Source organism: Arachis ipaensis, chromosome B06 (genome assembly GCF_000816755.2).
Source record: "Arachis ipaensis cultivar K30076 chromosome B06, Araip1.1, whole genome shotgun sequence".
NCBI classification, from domain to species: domain Eukaryota; kingdom Viridiplantae; phylum Streptophyta; class Magnoliopsida; order Fabales; family Fabaceae; genus Arachis; species Arachis ipaensis.
In genome coordinates, this window is record NC_029790.2 from 52,097,942 (window position 1) to 52,115,139 (window position 17,198).

Consider the following 17,198-nt stretch of genomic DNA (forward strand, 5'->3'; position numbering starts at 1 on the left):
GTAACTCTTACAGAATTCAGATATAAGATATGAGATAGAAATGGTTTAGTATGTGGACAATCAGATGGAATAACAGCAATTCTTTCAAAGCAATTATGGAAAACATGATATTTAGATAACCAATCTAGCCCTAGAATAACTTCTAGACCACATGGAGGCAAATAGATTAAATCATGTATGGAAGTCCTGTTCCTAATGGTGAATGGTACTTGCAGGCACACTAAACTAGTCAAAGCATTTTGGGATGCAGGTGTATGGACAATCAGATCAAAGTTCAACTCAGAGAAATCTAATCCCAACTCACGAGCAACAGTTAAAGAAACAAAGGAATGCGATGCACCCGAGTCATACAGTACAGTTAGAAATCGATCTTTGACAATACACTGACCTTGGATCAGGGCGTCTGATTGCATAGCATCATCAGCAGTCATGGAAAACACTCGACCTTGTTGCTGGGTTTGCACTAGATTCCGAAAAAACTTTATTGGATACATCCTAGCTGTGTGTCCAGATTCCTCACAAGTAAAATAAGTGTTCGTTCCTTACAGCATCCAAATATAACATAAACATAACCATGGAGATCATAACAGCTATGAGGATAGCTGTGCCTCGCATCGATTCGTCATTCGGAACTCGATTAAACTATGTCTATTCGCAGTCATTAAGGTCCTATCTGCACCAAACAATCAACATTAAGGTGATCAGTCTTAATATTTCATGTAAAGCACGAACATTCCCAAAATGAGCACTCATAGACATTCATGCCAAATGTATCTTAAAGATACCCTAATGGCGTGAGACACACAAGCAGAGTATGCAATGAAGCATAGTCAGTCCACTCCCCAGGCTCTACTGGGAACGAACTGCTCTGATACCAAATTGTAACGACCCAATTTTCAGTACGCCTAGGATATACCAGAAACTGAGTACTACCAATTTGTCATCCTAATTATTATCTATTATTTATTATATGAGCCTGATTCGTTGTTAGAAGCGTAGTTAGTTAGTGAGGTACTTTTTTTTTGAAAATATTTAGACTAATAAACAGAATCATTTATAATCAATTCACAAATAATAACAGATAAAATAGTTATAAACAAGCACACATAAATGCATCACAAGTAATTGACAACATTCGGTGATTCAGCCTTTATTAGAATATAGACTGTTAGTTAGAATACTCCTAGATATAGCTAAATAATATCTATATACATATATATACATACAACATCCCAGGTCCTGACCTGTTCAAGAGGTCCCTAAGCTGGCACCTAGGCTACCCTAGACTCTATACTCACCTAGTCCCTCTAAACTACTAAAGCGAGGAAAAGTACGTTCTAAGTCTTCACAACTCAAGTCAGGTGGAACGTTATCAAAAGATAGAACATTATCTGCTACTCCTCTGCACGATCAGACTTTTCCACAGGACGTCTCTCTGGTACCTCATGAAGTATCCACAAAATAGGAATCTCGTACACAGGATTTAGGTTAAAGTGCGCATACGAAGGGGTGCAGACGTTGGCTGATCTCACAGTATTTACATATAATCAGAGAATAATATTCACCCTAGACTCAGAAGACTATCTAGAGCAGAATCCTCTTCTTGCGAACGGTCATCAGCGAACTATGGTAAGGTACTCTTACTTCCATCTGAAGGGGGAAGGGGGAGAGAGAAGGGGTAAGAACTGGGGAGTTCTTAGTAGGGTCGAGGTTATTAGTTATGTTCATTAATTCTATGTTGTTTAGCAGACTATTAGCAGAATACAAGGAAGCAGTAATTAGAAAACACAGATAAGTAGAGAAGATAGAGAAAACAGATAGCAGAACACAAACAGAAAAATACAAGAAAATATCACAAGCGCAGAGAATGGAATACAAACAAGGAAAGCATACATTCATACCACAAACATAACAAAGGAAATGCGCAACCAAGTATGATGCATGTCTAGCCCTAGTGCAGGTAATGAGCTTATCTGTCGGTTACTAACCCGCTCTCGACGTTATCCAGCAACCTCTGTCTGGATAAAGCTTTCCTATTGGCTATACCCCTGTGTACAGGAAATAACCCCTCTGCCACCACAGGGTCTACTGCACGCAGGAAATAACACATCTGCCACTGCAGGGATGTACACCGACACACCTTCTGTATACAGGAAATAACCCCTCTGCCACTACAGAAATGGAACAGGTGGTCACGGTACTTCTGTAGCAGGAAATAACTCCTCTGCCTTACAGAAATAAAATATGGATCTGTACCGTAGGAAAGCGTTCTCAGTGGTCACACCGTTATCTATCTGACTACCTCACTGCAGCAGATGATCATACAAGTATATTTGGAGTTGTCTTAACACAACAAATGAATAAACACATCTCTTGGGTTGCCTCAAGCAACAAATAAATATCTCTTGGTTGCCTCAAGCAACAAATCATCACATAATCATTCTCATTATCATCATTCATCATCAATTTCACATTATTCATCATCATTTTCACATTCTTATGCAGTACCTCTTTCTTTCTCTGTTCAATTATACTGTAGAAACTTTACATCTTTCACTTTTACAACATCTTAATTCAAACCATATCTCTTTATCACATTATTCTTTTCTCTTTGTCTTTTTACTTTGTTCTGATTACTCTTTTCTCTGTATCCCTTTACTCTGCTCTGGTTACTCTGTTCTCTGTGTTTCTCTACTATGCTCTGATTTTTCTGTTTAACGTATGTATTTAAAGCTTATGTAAATTTCGGTATGAATAGTTAGTCTGTCCCAAGTATAGGTTCATTAAGTCTATACTGAAACAGTTTAACTTTTCATATAATACCTAACCCTATTCGCAATTCCAAGACTAACTATGTTGCCATAGTTCGTTCACTAGTCTCTGTCTGTTTTTCTGTCATTAAAACTTTACAGACTTTTTCTTCGATTTTTATCTTTTCTTCAACTTTTTATCTTTTATTTATCTTTGCCTCACTAATATGTTTTTACCACTCCCTAAGTCTTTTATGAAAGTAATTATGAGATTCTGTGCTTAAATTTGTCTTTCTAAAGCTTTTACAGAAAACTGCCTTTTCTACATTATTTTATTATTTTTATTAAAATATTATTTTTAATTAAATATTATTATTTAATATTTTATTGTTTTTTATTATTTTATCATTAAATTTTCGAAAATTAACTTACTTTTACTTCTAACCTTTTGATACGTAAAAATTTGATTTCACGTAATTACCGGCAAGTATACCGGGTCGTATCAAGTAATATAACTCACTAAGAGTGAGGTCGATCCCACGAAGATTGGTAGATTAAGCAACTTTAGTTACATGGTAGATTTAGTCAAGCAAACATGGTTTTGGATTCATGAGATTTGATTTTTGAATGTAATTGCGGAAAGTTAAATAACAAAGAATTTAAAGAACTAGAATAAAGAAGAACAATGAAAGTAAATAACTGAAACTTAAAATGTAAGAAACTTAAATGACATTAAAGATAGCTTGCAAGAAAGTAAAGATTGCAGAATTATAAAGAACAGAATAGTAAATTGCAAGAATTGGATAAACAGAATGTAAATGGCAAGAATGATAAATTGCAAGAAGATAAAAGGGGATTGGGTAATGGTTATTCAAAATAACTAAAGAACAAAAGAAATGAGAATTAATGATGGAAAGGATCATTAAGGATCGGAGATGCAAATTCTCATGAATTGATGTTGATCAATTTCTTCTCAATCATGGGTATAGATCCATGGCAATTTGTGGGTAATTGAGTCCCAATCTCTTGGTAACTCAATTTCTCTCAACACAACCAATTGCCACTCTCGTGATCTAATTATTCATGAGAAGAGATGAAGTTCAATTCCTAATCCAAGCCACACAACTTCCAGAATCTCAACTAAGGGAGGTTACATCTCACATACCAACCAAAGTATATTGATCAAGGAAATCATGAAAGGATGAACTGTAAACTAAATTATGTAGCTCCTTTCTCAAATTCACTACATAATTCATATAGATTAATCCCTCTCTCGATGGTGATTGAATCTGTGAGGAACAAGAGTTTCCTTTTAGATGAACCACTTGAATTGAGAAAGAAAAGAAAAGTTATCAACTCATTCAAATGAGCAGAGCTCCCCCCCCTAATGAAAATGGGGTTTAGTGAATCATAGCTCCAATTTCCACAATAATTTCAAAGATGAAAATTAAACTAAGTGTAGAGAAGAATGAAGAATAAGAAGTTCTTAAAACTGTAATTCAAAGTTGCAAGAAAAAACAAAATAGAAAACCGGTGAGAAAATGTCTAAGTGTCCAAAAGTCTAAAAATAAGTTCCAAAGCAAAAAGTAAAAAGTAAAAGTCCCTCTAAGTATCAAACTTTTCTCTATTTATACTACTCCTAAAACTCCTTCAGAGATCTTTAATTTGGGCTAGCAATGTGGGCTTTCTCTTTGTTGAATTCCTGGCTCAATGGAAGAAGTTGCTGGCCTTTGTGAGGAACAGAGGAAGCAGAGCAAGTTGTCATCAATTCTGGCCCATTGAGGGGCGTTACTGGCAAACACGCTAGTGTTGTAGCACGTTGGCAATGTGCTTATGATTGTGCTGGGATGGTGGCTTGGTGCTGGGCGTTGTTAGCCCAAGTTGTTGCTAACAACTTGGTTCTCTTCTTCTTGACCCTACTTTCATGCTTAATGTTGCCCAGAATTTGAGTATCAATCCTCTGCTTTAATATGGACTATCATACATCATTGGAAAGCTCAGAGTATCTTCTTTCTAATGCACTTGGAATCATCTTAATTGGATTTTTCTAGCTCAAGTTATGCTTCCTCAAAGAAGGTAAGGTTAGGCTGCCAAGTTTGTTGAAGTTGTTGCTGAACACGCCCCTCTCTTCCCAAGTTGGCAACGTGCCAAGTCTCCCAAGGCTGAATCATGGGCTGGCGTTGTCCTCAAACACGCCCCCTTGTTGGCACATTGGCAACGTGCTCGTTGCTTCCTTCCAAGGCTCATTCATGCTTCCTTGAATTTCAACCTCATTTTCTTGTTTTTGGGGCCTAAAGATGAATCTGATTCGAGCTTCTATTTCATGCTTCACTATAAGCTATTGTATATGGTTGGAAAGCTCTGAATGTCAGCTTTCCAACACAACTGGAAGCACTCAATTTGGATCTCTATAACTCAAGTTATGCTCGTTTGAAGGAGACAGGGTCAGGCTGCCAAAATCGCACCCGTTTTTGGTGAAAACGCCCTTGTTTCCAGCGTTGCCAACGTGCTCAGATTCTGAAGCTCTAAATGAAGCTAACTTTTGAAGCTTCAAATGAATGCCAATCCCATACTATGATATATGGTTGGAAATATCTGGATGTCTACTTTCAAATGCCGTTGGAATCACCTCATTTGGAGCTTTGTAGCTCAAGATATACTCCATTGAAGAAGGTAAGGTCAGGCTGTCCAGCTCACCAGCGTTTTTGGCAAACACTCCTTTGTATTTCCAAGTTAGCAATGTGCTACCTCCATTCTTCACCATCCAAAGCTTCCTGGCGTTGTTGCCAAACACGCCAATGCTTTCTTGAGTTGGCAACGTGCTCGTGGCTGCCTCCTAGCTCCAAGTTTGCTGCGTTGCCAATGAACACGTCAATGGAACCCATGTTGGCAACGTGCTCCTTTCTGAGGCTTCAAATGAAGCCAGCTTTTGAAGCTTCAAATTAATGCTAACCCCATACTATGATATATGGTTGGAAAGCTCTTGATGTCTAATTTCCAATGCCACTGGAATCACCTTCTTTGGAGCTTTGTAGCTCAAGTTATGCATCCTTGAAAGAGGCAAGGTCAGGCTGCCAAGTTCGCTGGAGTTGTTGCTGAACACGTCCCCTTTCTTCCAAGTTGTCAATGTGCTGGCTTCTCCAGGGCTGCTTCCTTGCTTGGCATTGCCTTGGAACACACCCATGCTCTCCCAACCCAACAACGTGCTCGAGCCTTCCCTATGGCACCAAGCTTTGCTTGCTACGTTGCCAAGGAACACGCCTTCAGAACTTGGCGTTGGCAATGTGCATCTCCCTTTCCTGGGCCAAGTCTTCTATTCAGCGTTGTTTGCCTGCGTTGTCCTCAAACACACCCTCATCTCTAGGCTGGCAACGTGCTCGAGGCTTTGGACTATCTACCCAAGGTTGCTTGCTGCGTTGCCAAGGAACACACCTTCAGAATTTGGCGTTGGCAACGTGCTTCACACCCTTCCTACCCAAGCCTTCTTGTTGCTGGCGTTGTCACCAAACACGCCCTTGTTGGTGGCGTTGGTAACGTGCTTAGGAGAGAGCCAGGGCTGTCTTCCATTGTTGGGCACTGTTGGCAAACACTCCAGCTCTTCCTGGAGTTGGCAACGTGCATGATCACTTCCCAGGGTTGCTTCCTTTGTCCCTGGCGTTGCCTAGGAGCACGCCCTTGTTCCTGGCGTTAGCGACGCCCAAGTCCCTTCCTCCTTGCCCTGTTTGCTATGCCCCCAATCTTTCTTGCTCCAATTCTTGCTTCCTTGTCTTCTTGCTTCATTACCTATCATTAACCCAAGAAATTGTCTCAAAGTATTGCCATTCCATGCAATCAATTTCAAGAGATTCATTCATACTCATTCATTTGTAAACTTCTTGAATTATTTGCATCAATATGGCCAAGTTCCACCTAATTCTTAGTTCATGAATGCATGGAGAGAAAGTTCATATAACTGCTTGTTTATTTTGATGAAAATGCATGAAATTAAGCTAAAACTACTTAAACTAACTAGCTAATATAGCAAAGATGCAAATGCATCACAACACCAAACTTAAACCTTGCTTGTCCTCAAGCAAGAAAAGAACTATGGACAAAGGTTTCTTTTAATTGGAACAAGTTGAGGGATAGCTTGTAATGCCTTGGTGAGTGAAGTGATTAAGTGATAGTGGGGTGAATTCTGAATTATATGCTCATGCAAGGATTCCAGTGCTTATTAGTCCCTACATTTTGGAAGTCTTAGATCTTAGGATTTTCATTCAAATGATATCATGGAAATCTCTCTATAGGTAATCACCTTGAAGCAGTCTTATAGTTTTTGTGTCTTGGCCTTGATTCTAAGTGTCATGTCTCAAAGCGGCTCTTTAGATAAGCTTTCAATCAACACTCCCAAACCAGTTGGTTTTAAGGTATTAGGTGTTGAAGCACCCCTTAGGATTTACTTGCTCAAGCCTCTCTCTTTGACACAATTCTACCACAAGCATTTAACTAGGATAATAACTCTTTGAGTTCTTATTTATTTCTTTTTCTTCCTAGTAATTGATGCTCAGAGCCTTTTGCCATGTTCTCTCTCTTCTTTTTTTTTTCTTTTTTTTTTTTTGCTGCTTCTTAGATCAAAAGATATTTGAGAATCTCCACAATACTTCTTTGAACTCTATTTCCTGCTTATGAGCTCCCATGCAGGTTTTCACAAATATGCAACCTCAATACACAATCATACAACTAGAACCACCACTTCTCTTAATCTTTTGCTTGCCTCAAAACAAATTTTTGACTCCTCAATCATTCTTTTCAAAGAATTGTTCTCTGTTTGCAATTTATGGATCTTGAGTGTAAGCAGATTTTCAAGTGTATGGTGTTAGGATGTATTTAGCATCTTAGTTATTGAACTTTTAAAGAGATTATGCTAAGCAGACAAGCAGGGGTGCAGTATTACTTTCAATCATAACAGTTTTAAATAAAAGACAATCACTTAACAATACAACCTTTTGGAGTTTACTTGCTTTACTCCTTATCATCATCATTGTTGGTCTTTACATCCCTCTTTGTCTCTTTGGTTGATGATGCTTAATCCTTCCCAAGATTGAAGTGACTGCCTACAATAAACTTTGAAAGTTGCTTGTCCCCAAGCACTTGAGAGATGGTTAGCATGCAGTTATGCTTGTGAGTTCTTGAACTTAAGTTGGTGTGGGAACACCAAACTTAGTTCCTTGCCTACTTCTATATGCTAACACAGAATGCTTCTTTCATGCATGCATACTACATCATGTGCTTTAAGTCTATGAGTAAATAAAATGCAGGACTAAAAGGTAAACAAATGAAATTGCAGGCTTAGTCAATTTCTATGATTGTTTGGGATTTGTGATTATTCATAATTGTCTCAAGGGTTACTTTGTTTTTCATGAATGTTGGTGGAACACCAAACTTAGTACCATGCATTCACCCTTAAATTTTTTTTTTGTTGATACAATCACATTGGTGTGGAACACCAAACTTAATTCCTTGCAATACATAGAAGTTGAACTAACCATTTATTCTGAGAAGAGTATAGAAAATAGTTACCTAAGGTTGGGTTGCCTCCCAACAAGCGCTCTTTTATCGTCATTATCTTGACGGTTGTCCCTCTTTAGGGAGGATGATGATCATAGTGCCTTAATCCTTCCCCTCTCACCGTGAGCTTCCTTCCAGTATCCTTCTTGATGATTTCCACATGTTCAAGTGATAGGATTTTGTTCACTGTGTGATATCCAGAAAAGTGTGGAGATGTTTCCATTGGTTGGTAAGTTAGCATCACTTTATCCCCTGGTGAGAAACCTTCAGTGGGGATTTTCTTGATTCTCCATCCTCTTGGCACTTTCTTCTTGGGGCTCTTTTCTTTTTCAGGAGGTAGTTCAGATTTCGAAGTCTCAATTTTTGGAATGTCTTTGCTGAGAATCTCAAATGCAGGCTTTAGTTGTAGCTTCTCCTCTATTCTTTGAGCTTTTTGCACCACTTCTACCTCTTCCTTTCTTTTCCAGCATGAGCTTAGGTGCATTGGAAGTGTTTCATCAGGTGCTTCTTTCAAGTTTGGATTTATGGAATCAATCTTCATACACTCCTCCTCTTGGGTAGAATCTTGCAAATTCTTGAAGACATGGAACACTATATGCTCTTCATGCACCCTTAGCATCAATTCTCCTTTTTCAACATCTATCAATGCCCTGGCAGTAGCTAAGAAGGGTCTTCCTAGGATAATGGGAGTGTTGTCATCTTCCTCTATGTCTAGGATGACGAAGTCAGCTGGGAGAAAAAATTTGTCCACCTTTACCAATACATTATCCACAACACCAAGTGCTTGCTGAATGGATTTGTCTGCCATTTGAAGGGCTATTTTTGTGGGTCTCAATTCATGAATCTGAAGCTTCCCCATCAGGGATAGAGGCATTAAGTTGATGCTTGCAATAAGATCACAAAATGCTTTCTCAATTGTCATGTTGCCTATGGTGCAGGGGATATGAAAGCTCCCTGAGTCCTTCCTCTTCCTTGGTAATCCTTTCTGGATGATGGCACTACACTCCGTGGTCATTACAACTATTTGTCCCTCCTTCAAGGATCTTTTCTTTGTTAACAATTCCTTCATGAACTTTGCATACAATGACATTTGTTCAAGTGCTTTTATGAAGGGGATGTTGATGTGCAGTGTCTTGAATATCTTCAGAAATTTGGAGTATTGCTTCTCTTTGTTCTCTCCCTTAAATCTTTGAGGATATGGTAGCATTGGTTGATATGCTCTCACTGCCTCTTTCTTAGTTGACTTATCACTTTATGTAGAGGTTTCTTGCTCCTGCTTTTGCTCCTTCACCTCTTCTTTCAAGCCTTCTTTGTTGTGCTCTTCCTGAGTGATGGCTTCTATCTCCACCTTCTTACCACTTCTCAGGGTGATTGCTTTACACTCCTCCCACTTTATGGCTTTTCCTGTGTCCTTTGGATTGGAGATTGTATCACTTGGGAGAATATTGGTTGGCCGTTCAGCTTGTTTGGCCAATTGTCCCACTTGTCGTTCAAGGTTTTTCATGATGGCTTCATGTCTCTCTTGTCCTTTGAGCAAAATCTCTTGCCCCTTGGCTAAACCTTGAGTGGTCTGGGCAAGTGACTGTGTGTTTTGGGTAAGGGCTTGCAAGGCTGCTTCAAGACTTGAAATCCTGGTTTCATGATGGTCAATGGGTGGTATGGTAGGGTATGATTGTTGTGGCTGGAAGTTGTTTGGAGCATTGAGGTGGGCATTTTGTGAGTTGAATGGTGGTGTGGAGAAGTTATTTTGGTGAATTTGTGAATTGTTGTGGGGTGATTGATATGTGTTTTGTGGTTTTTTGTATTGGTTAGTGTTGTTAGATGAATGATTTTGGTTGTGTGTGTTGCGGGAATGGTTGGAGTTGTTATTTTTCTGCCATTGGTTTTGATTATCACCCCATCTCAGGTTGGGGTGGTTCCTCCAGGATGAGTTGTATGTGTCACCATGGAAGTCATTTTGAAATGAACTTGAGGTATTTTGCATGTGTTGAACTTGTTCTTGTTGCTGCTCAACATTGCCTGCTTCATTTTGACCCCATTCAATTGAAGCTTGATTTGTTCTGCTCACTGGAGCTAGTTGGAGGCCATCTATTCTCTTAGCCATCATTTCTATTTGTTGCTGGATTTGTTGGTGCATCAACTTGTTTTGTGCCAAGATTGTATCCACTCCTTCTAGTTCCAACACGCCCTTCTTTTGAATAGGTTGGCGTTGCCTCTGATGAGCAAAGAGGTATTGGTTATTTGTCACCATGTCTATGAGATTCTGAGCTTCTTCGGCTGTATTCATCAATTGTAGTGAGCCTCCTGCAGAGAAATCCAAGGACTCTTGAGATTTTTCAATCAACCCTTCATAGAAATTTTGAAGTTTATCCCATTCACTGAACATCTCAGGTGGACATTTTCTAATCAGGGCTTTGTATCTTTCCAATGCTTCATACAATGATTCCCCATAAATTTGAGTGAATGTTTGCACCTCCATTTTTAACCTGATGATCCTCTGAGGCGGATAGAACTTGGATAGGAATTTATTCACCAGATCATCCCAAGTGTTGATACTTTCTTTGGGGAATGTCTCCAGCCATTGAAATGCCTTATCCCTCAAAGAAAATGGGAATAATAGCAGCTTGTAAACATCTGGATGCACACCATTTGTCTTGACAGTTTCACAAATTCTTAGGAAGACAGATAGGTGTTGATTTGGGTCCTCAAGGGGGCCTCCTCCATAGGAACAATTGTTTTGCACGAGAGTGATGAGCTGAGGCTTCAATTCAAAGTTATTTGCATGAATATTAGGAGCGAGTATACTGCTCCCACAGTGTCTTGGATTTGGGAGAGTGTAAGAAGCTAGAACTCTCCTTTGAGGTGGGTTGTTATTGTTGGCAACTCCCTCTGGGTTATTATTGTTGGCAACTCCCTCAACATGGTTATGTGAATTGCCCTCCATGACTTGGTCTTCTCCGTCTGAATCCTCTTCTCCAACAATGTTTTTCCCTCTTTCAGCTCTTCTTAATCTTCTGAGGGTTCTTTCGTCTTGTTCACAAAAAGTGGGTATAATTCTCCTTGTACCTGACATGCAACCAAAGCATAAGAATCACACAACACCAGAAAGGCAATAACACTTCAATCCATGGCTGAAGTGAAATGTTAGTTGGCTTAAGCGAAAATTCAAACAGTTAGTGTGTTAGTTAAAATTTAAAGAACAAAAATAAAAAGTGCTAGATCTAGATCTTCACTTAACTTAATCATTGTCAATCTAATTCAATCCCCGGCAACGACCCCAAAAACTTGATACGTAAAAATTTGATTTCACGTAATTACCGGCAAGTATACCGGGTCGTATCAAGTAATAAAACTCACTAAGAGTGAGGTCGATCCCACGGAGATTGGTAGATTAAGCAACTTTAGTTACATGGTAGATTTAGTCAAGCAAACATGGTTTTGGATTCATGAGATTTGATTTTTGAATGTAATTGCGGAAAGTTAAATAACAAAGAATTTAAAGAACTAGAATAAAGAAGAACAATGAAATTAAATAACTGAAACTTAAAATGTAAGAAACTTAAATGACATTAAAGATAACTTGCAAGAAAGTAAAGATTGCAGAATTATAAAGAACAGAATAGTAAATTGCAAGAATTGGATAAACAGAATGTAAATGGCAAGAATGATAAATTGCAAGAAGATAAAAGGGGATTGGGTAATGGTTATTCAAAATAACTAAAGAACAAAAGAAATGAGAATTAATGATGGAAAGGATCATTAAGGATCGGAGATGCAAATTTTCATGAATTGATGTTGATCAATTTCTTCTCAATCATGGGTATAGATCCATGGCAATTTGTGGGTAATTGAGTCCCAATCTCTTGGTAACTCAATTTCTCTCAACACAACCAATTGCCACTCTCGTGATCTAATTGTTCATGAGAAGAGATGAAGTTTAATTCCTAATCCAAGCCACACAACTTCCAGAATCTCAACTAAGGGAGGTTACATCTCACATACCAACAAAAGTATATTGATCAAGGAAATCATGAAAGGATGAACTCTAAACTGAATTATGTAGCTCCTTTCTCAAATTCACTACATAATTCATATAGATTAATCCCTCTCTCGATGGTGATTGAATCTGTGAGGAACAAGAGTTTCCTTTTAGATGAACCACTTGAATTGAGAAAGAAAAGAAAAGTTATCAACTCATTCAAATGAGCAGAGCTCCTCCCCCTAATGAAAATGGGGTTTAGTGAATCATAGCTCCAATTTCCACAATAATTTCAAAGATGAAAATTAAACTAAGTGTAGAGAAGAATGAAGAATAAGAAGTTCTTAAAACTGTAATTTAAAGTTGCAAGAAAAAACAAAATAGAAAACCGGTGAGAAAATGTCTAAGTGTCCAAAAGTCTAAAAATAAGTTCCAAAGCAAAAAGTAAAAAGTAAAAGTCCCTCTAAGTATCAAACTTTTCTCTATTTATACTACTCCTAAAACTCCTTCAGAGATCTTTAATTTGGGCTAGCAATGTGGGCTTTCTCTTTGTTGAATTCCTGGCTCAATGGAAGAAGTTGCTGGCCTTTGTGAGGAACAGAGGAAGCAGAGCAAGTTGTCATCAATTCTGGCCCATTGAGGGGCGTTACTGGCAAACACGCCAGTGTTGTAGCATGTTGGCAACGTGCTTATGATTGTCCTGGGCTGGTGGGTTGGTGCTGGGCGTTGTTAGCCCAAGTTGTTGCTAACAACTTGGTTCTCTTCTTCTTGACCCTACTTTCATGCTTAATGTTGCCCAGAATTTGAGTATCAATCCTCTACTTTAATATGGACTATCATACATCATTGGAAAGCTCAGAGTGTCTTCTTTCTAATGCACTTGGAATCATCTCAATTGGATTTTTCTAGCTCAAGTTATGCTTCCTCAAAGAAGGTAAGGTTAGGCTGCCAAGTTTGTTGAAGTTGTTACTGAACACGCCCCTCTCTTCCCAAGTTGGCAACGTGCCAAGCCTCCCAAGGCTGAATCATGGGGCTGGCATTGTCCTCAAACACGCCCCCTTGTTGGCACGTTGGCAACGTGCTCGTTGCTTCCTTCCAAGGCTCATTCATGCTTCATTGAATTTCAACCTCATTTTCTTGTTTTTGGGGCCTAAAGATGACTCTGATTCGAGATTTTATTTCATGCTTCACTATAAACTATTATATATGGTTGGAAAGCGATGAATGTCAGCTTTCTAACGCAACTAGAAGCACTCAATTTGGATCTCTATAACTCAAGTTATGCTCGTTTGAAGGAGACAGGGTCAGGCTGCCAAAATCGCACACGTTTTTGGTGAAAACGCCATTGTTTCCAGCGTTGCCAACGTGCTCAGATTCTGAAGCTCTAAATGAAGCCAGCCTTTGAAGCTTCAAATGAATGCTAATCCCATACTATGATATATGGTTGGAAATCTCTGGATGTCTACTTTCAAATGCCGTTGGAATTACCTCATTTGGAGCTTTGTAGCTCAAGATATACTCCATTGAAGGAGGTAAGGTCAGGCTGTCCAGCTCACCAGCGTTTTTGGCAAACACTCCTTTGTATTTCCAAGTTAACAACGTGCTACCTCCATTATTCACCATCCAAAGCTTCCTGGCATTGTTGCCAAACACGCCAACGCTTTCTTGAGTTGGCAACGTGCTCGTGGCTGCCTCCTAGCTCCAAGTTTGCTGTGTTGCCAATGAACACGTCAATGGAACCCATGTTGGCAACGTGCTCCTTTCTGAGGCTCCAAATGAAGCTTGATTTTGAAGCTTCAAATGAATGCTAACCCCATACTATGATATATGGTTGGAAAGCTCTTGATGTCTACTTTCCAATGCCACTGGAATCACCGTCTTTGGAGCTTTGTAGCTCAAGTTATGCATCCTTGAAAGAGGCAAGGTCAGGCTGCCAAGTTCGCTGGAGTTGTTGCTGAACACGCCCCCTTTCTTCCAAGTTGGCAACGTGTTGGCTTCTCCAGGGCTGCTTCCTTACTTGGCGTTGCCTTGGAACACGCCCATGCTCTCCCAGCCCAACAACGTGCTCGAGCCTTCCCTATGGCACCAAGCTTTGCTTGCTACGTTGCCAAGGAACACGCCTTCAGAACTTGGCGTTGGCAATGTGCATCTCCCTTTCCTGGGCCAAGTCTTCTATTCAGCGTTGTTTGCCTGCATTGTCCTCAAACACACCCCTCATCTCTAGGCTGGCAACGTGCTCGAGGATTTGGACTAGCTCCCCAAGGTTGCTTGCTGTGTTGCCAAGGAACACACCTTCAGAATTTGGCGTTGGCAACGTGCTTCACACCCTTCCTACCCAAGCCTTCTTGTTGCTGGCGTTGTCACCAAACACGCCCTTGTTGGTGGCGTTGGTAACGTGCTTAGGAGAGAGCCAGGGCTGTCTTCCATTGTTGGGCGTTGTTGGCAAACACTCCAGCTCTTCCTGGAGTTGGCAACGTGCATGATCACTTCCCAGGGTTGCTTCCTTTGTCCCTGGCGTTGCCTAGGAGCACACCCTTGTTCCTGGCGTTAGCAACGCCCAAGTCCCTTCCTCCTTGCCCTGTTTGCTATGCCCCCAATCTTTCTTGCTCTAATTCTTGCTTCCTTGCCTTCTTGCTTCATTACCTATCATTAACCCAAGAAATTGTCTCAAAGTATTGCCATTCCATGCAATCAATTTCAAGAGATTCATTCATACTCATTCATTTGTAAACTTCTTGAATTATTTGCATCAATATGGCCAAGTTCCACCTAATTCTTGGTTCATGAATGCATGGAGAGAAAGTTCATATAACTGCTTGTTTATTTTGATGAAAATGAATGAAATTAAGCTAAAACTACTTAAACTAACTAGCTAATATAGCAAAGATGCAAATGCATCACCTTTAAAATTCACTTTTTACCACCCGTAACTTTTAATATTTCTACTTTTACCGCCCTAACTTTCAGAAATTACCGAATAACCCCTCAAACACCAAAATAATTACAACCTTGCCCTTTTTAAGATCTAAAAGGTGTTCTACAATGTTCTTCATCACACTCAAAGTGTTCTTCGTGTTCTTCGTAAATTCTTCAGATTCTTTCTCTGTTTTTACCCGTTTATCAGTCTTTTCAGCAACCGGTTTTTACCATAATTCATAACAAATTAGCAGCCACTAAAATCCCGGTGAAATCGGAGTTTTGATTTGAGTTTTGGTTCAGAAGAAATCAAGCTTTGAAGATTAAGTGTTCATGAAGTTTTCTCTCTTTTCTCTCTTGTTATTTTCGGCCAAAATGATGAAATGATACAGCCTTGGATGTCTTGGGGGTGTAAGGTGAGTTGTGATTGGTTGGCTTGGAGATGGATTAAAATAATATTAAAATATCTCTGGTGTACAACTACTAAAACTAGGTGTATCGGAACACTCGTAAAAACATCTCTAAAAATTATTTTCTAAGCTACTAGCATAAATGACACTAGTAACATATTTATTATGAGAATATTACATGTATAATGAGGCCTTAGCATTGCTAAATTCATCAGAGAGTGTTGGTGCTAAGCTGCACCAGTAAACCGTAAACCCGGTTAAACCGATTTTCTATTTTTAACTAAAACTGACCAGGTAACCTTATAATATTATTCAAGAAGCTTCTAATACTAATATAATGATAATATCATCCTATTATCTCTCTTCTCTCATAAATTGAGTTCGGTTCGTCAAACTGAGACTATTTACAAAAAACCAAATCAAAACTTCTAACCGATACGGTTCAAAAACCAGGTTCTTCGTGACTGCGTTATCGAGCTTGTCTCGGAAAAGGTTCTAACTTAAAGATGACATAATGACAATGAGGATTGAGATACTTGATGATATATCAAAGTTTTTTCCCTTACTGATCTTCCGGAGAAATCCGTACTTTCAGAAAAGATTTCGCGTTCTCGAAAACCAGGGTTGTTACAGATGTCCTTGAGCTCTTCTATGTCTCTTCCTTGTCTTTGTTGCTCCTCCCTCATTGCTCTTTGATCTTCTCTAATTTCATGGAGGATGATGGAGTGCTCTTGATGTTCCATCCTTAGTTGCTCCCAATAATTGTGTGGAGGAAAATGTATCCCCTGAGGTATCTCAGGGATCTCTTGATTTGCAGTCAAATGTTCTACCACTGAGCTATAGACCCTTGAGATGAATCTCTCCATCTCCTATGACTCGGAGGTAGAAGCTTTTGTCTTCCCTTTCCTCTTTCTAGAGGTTTCTCTGGCCTTAGGTGCCATCAGTGGTTATGAAAAAACAAAAAAGCTATGCTTTTACCACACCAAACTTAGAATGTTGCTCACCCTCAAGCAAAAGAAGAAAGAATAGAAGAAGAAGAATATGTGGAAGAATCTAGGACTATGAGGAGGGAAGGTGGGGATCCTGTGGGGTCCACAGATCCTGAGATGATCCTGTGAGGTCCACAGATCTTGAGGTGTCAAGGATTTACATCCCTGCACCAATTAGGCATGTAAAATGCCTTTGCATGCAATTCTGGCGTTTAAACGCCGAACTGATGCTTGTTCTGGGCGTTCAACGCCTAGATGCAGCATGTTTCTGGCATTGAATGCCAGTTCTATGCTTGTTTCTGGCGTTCAGCGCCAGATCCATGCTCTGTTCTGGCGTTGAACGCCAGCCAGATGCTCCTTACTAGCGTTTAAACGCCAATAAGTCCTTCCTCCAGGGTGTGATTTTTCTTCTGCTATTTTTGATTCTGTTTTCAATTTTTCTATTTATTTTGTGACTCCACATGATCATGAACCTAATAAAACATGAAAGAACAATAAAAATAAAAATAAAATTAGATAAATAAAAATTGGGTTGCCTCCCAACAAGCGCTTCTTTAATGTCAATAGCTTGACAGTGGGCTCTCATGGAGCCACACAGGTGATCAGG

At 39.5% G+C, this 17,198-nt stretch overlaps 1 long non-coding RNA gene across 1 annotated transcript in view; it reads right to left on the bottom strand.

The window, feature by feature from the left end:
* The window catches only part of LOC110263328, a 25,588-nt gene extending 13,236 nt beyond the window's left edge, over window positions 1–12,352 (bottom strand). The window contains exons 1-2 of the long non-coding RNA XR_002348761.1: window positions 12,342–12,352; window positions 2,875–2,880 (exon numbers count right to left, since the gene is read on the bottom strand). This is a non-coding gene — a long non-coding RNA (uncharacterized LOC110263328). The remainder of the gene's footprint in view (window positions 1–2,874; window positions 2,881–12,341) is intronic.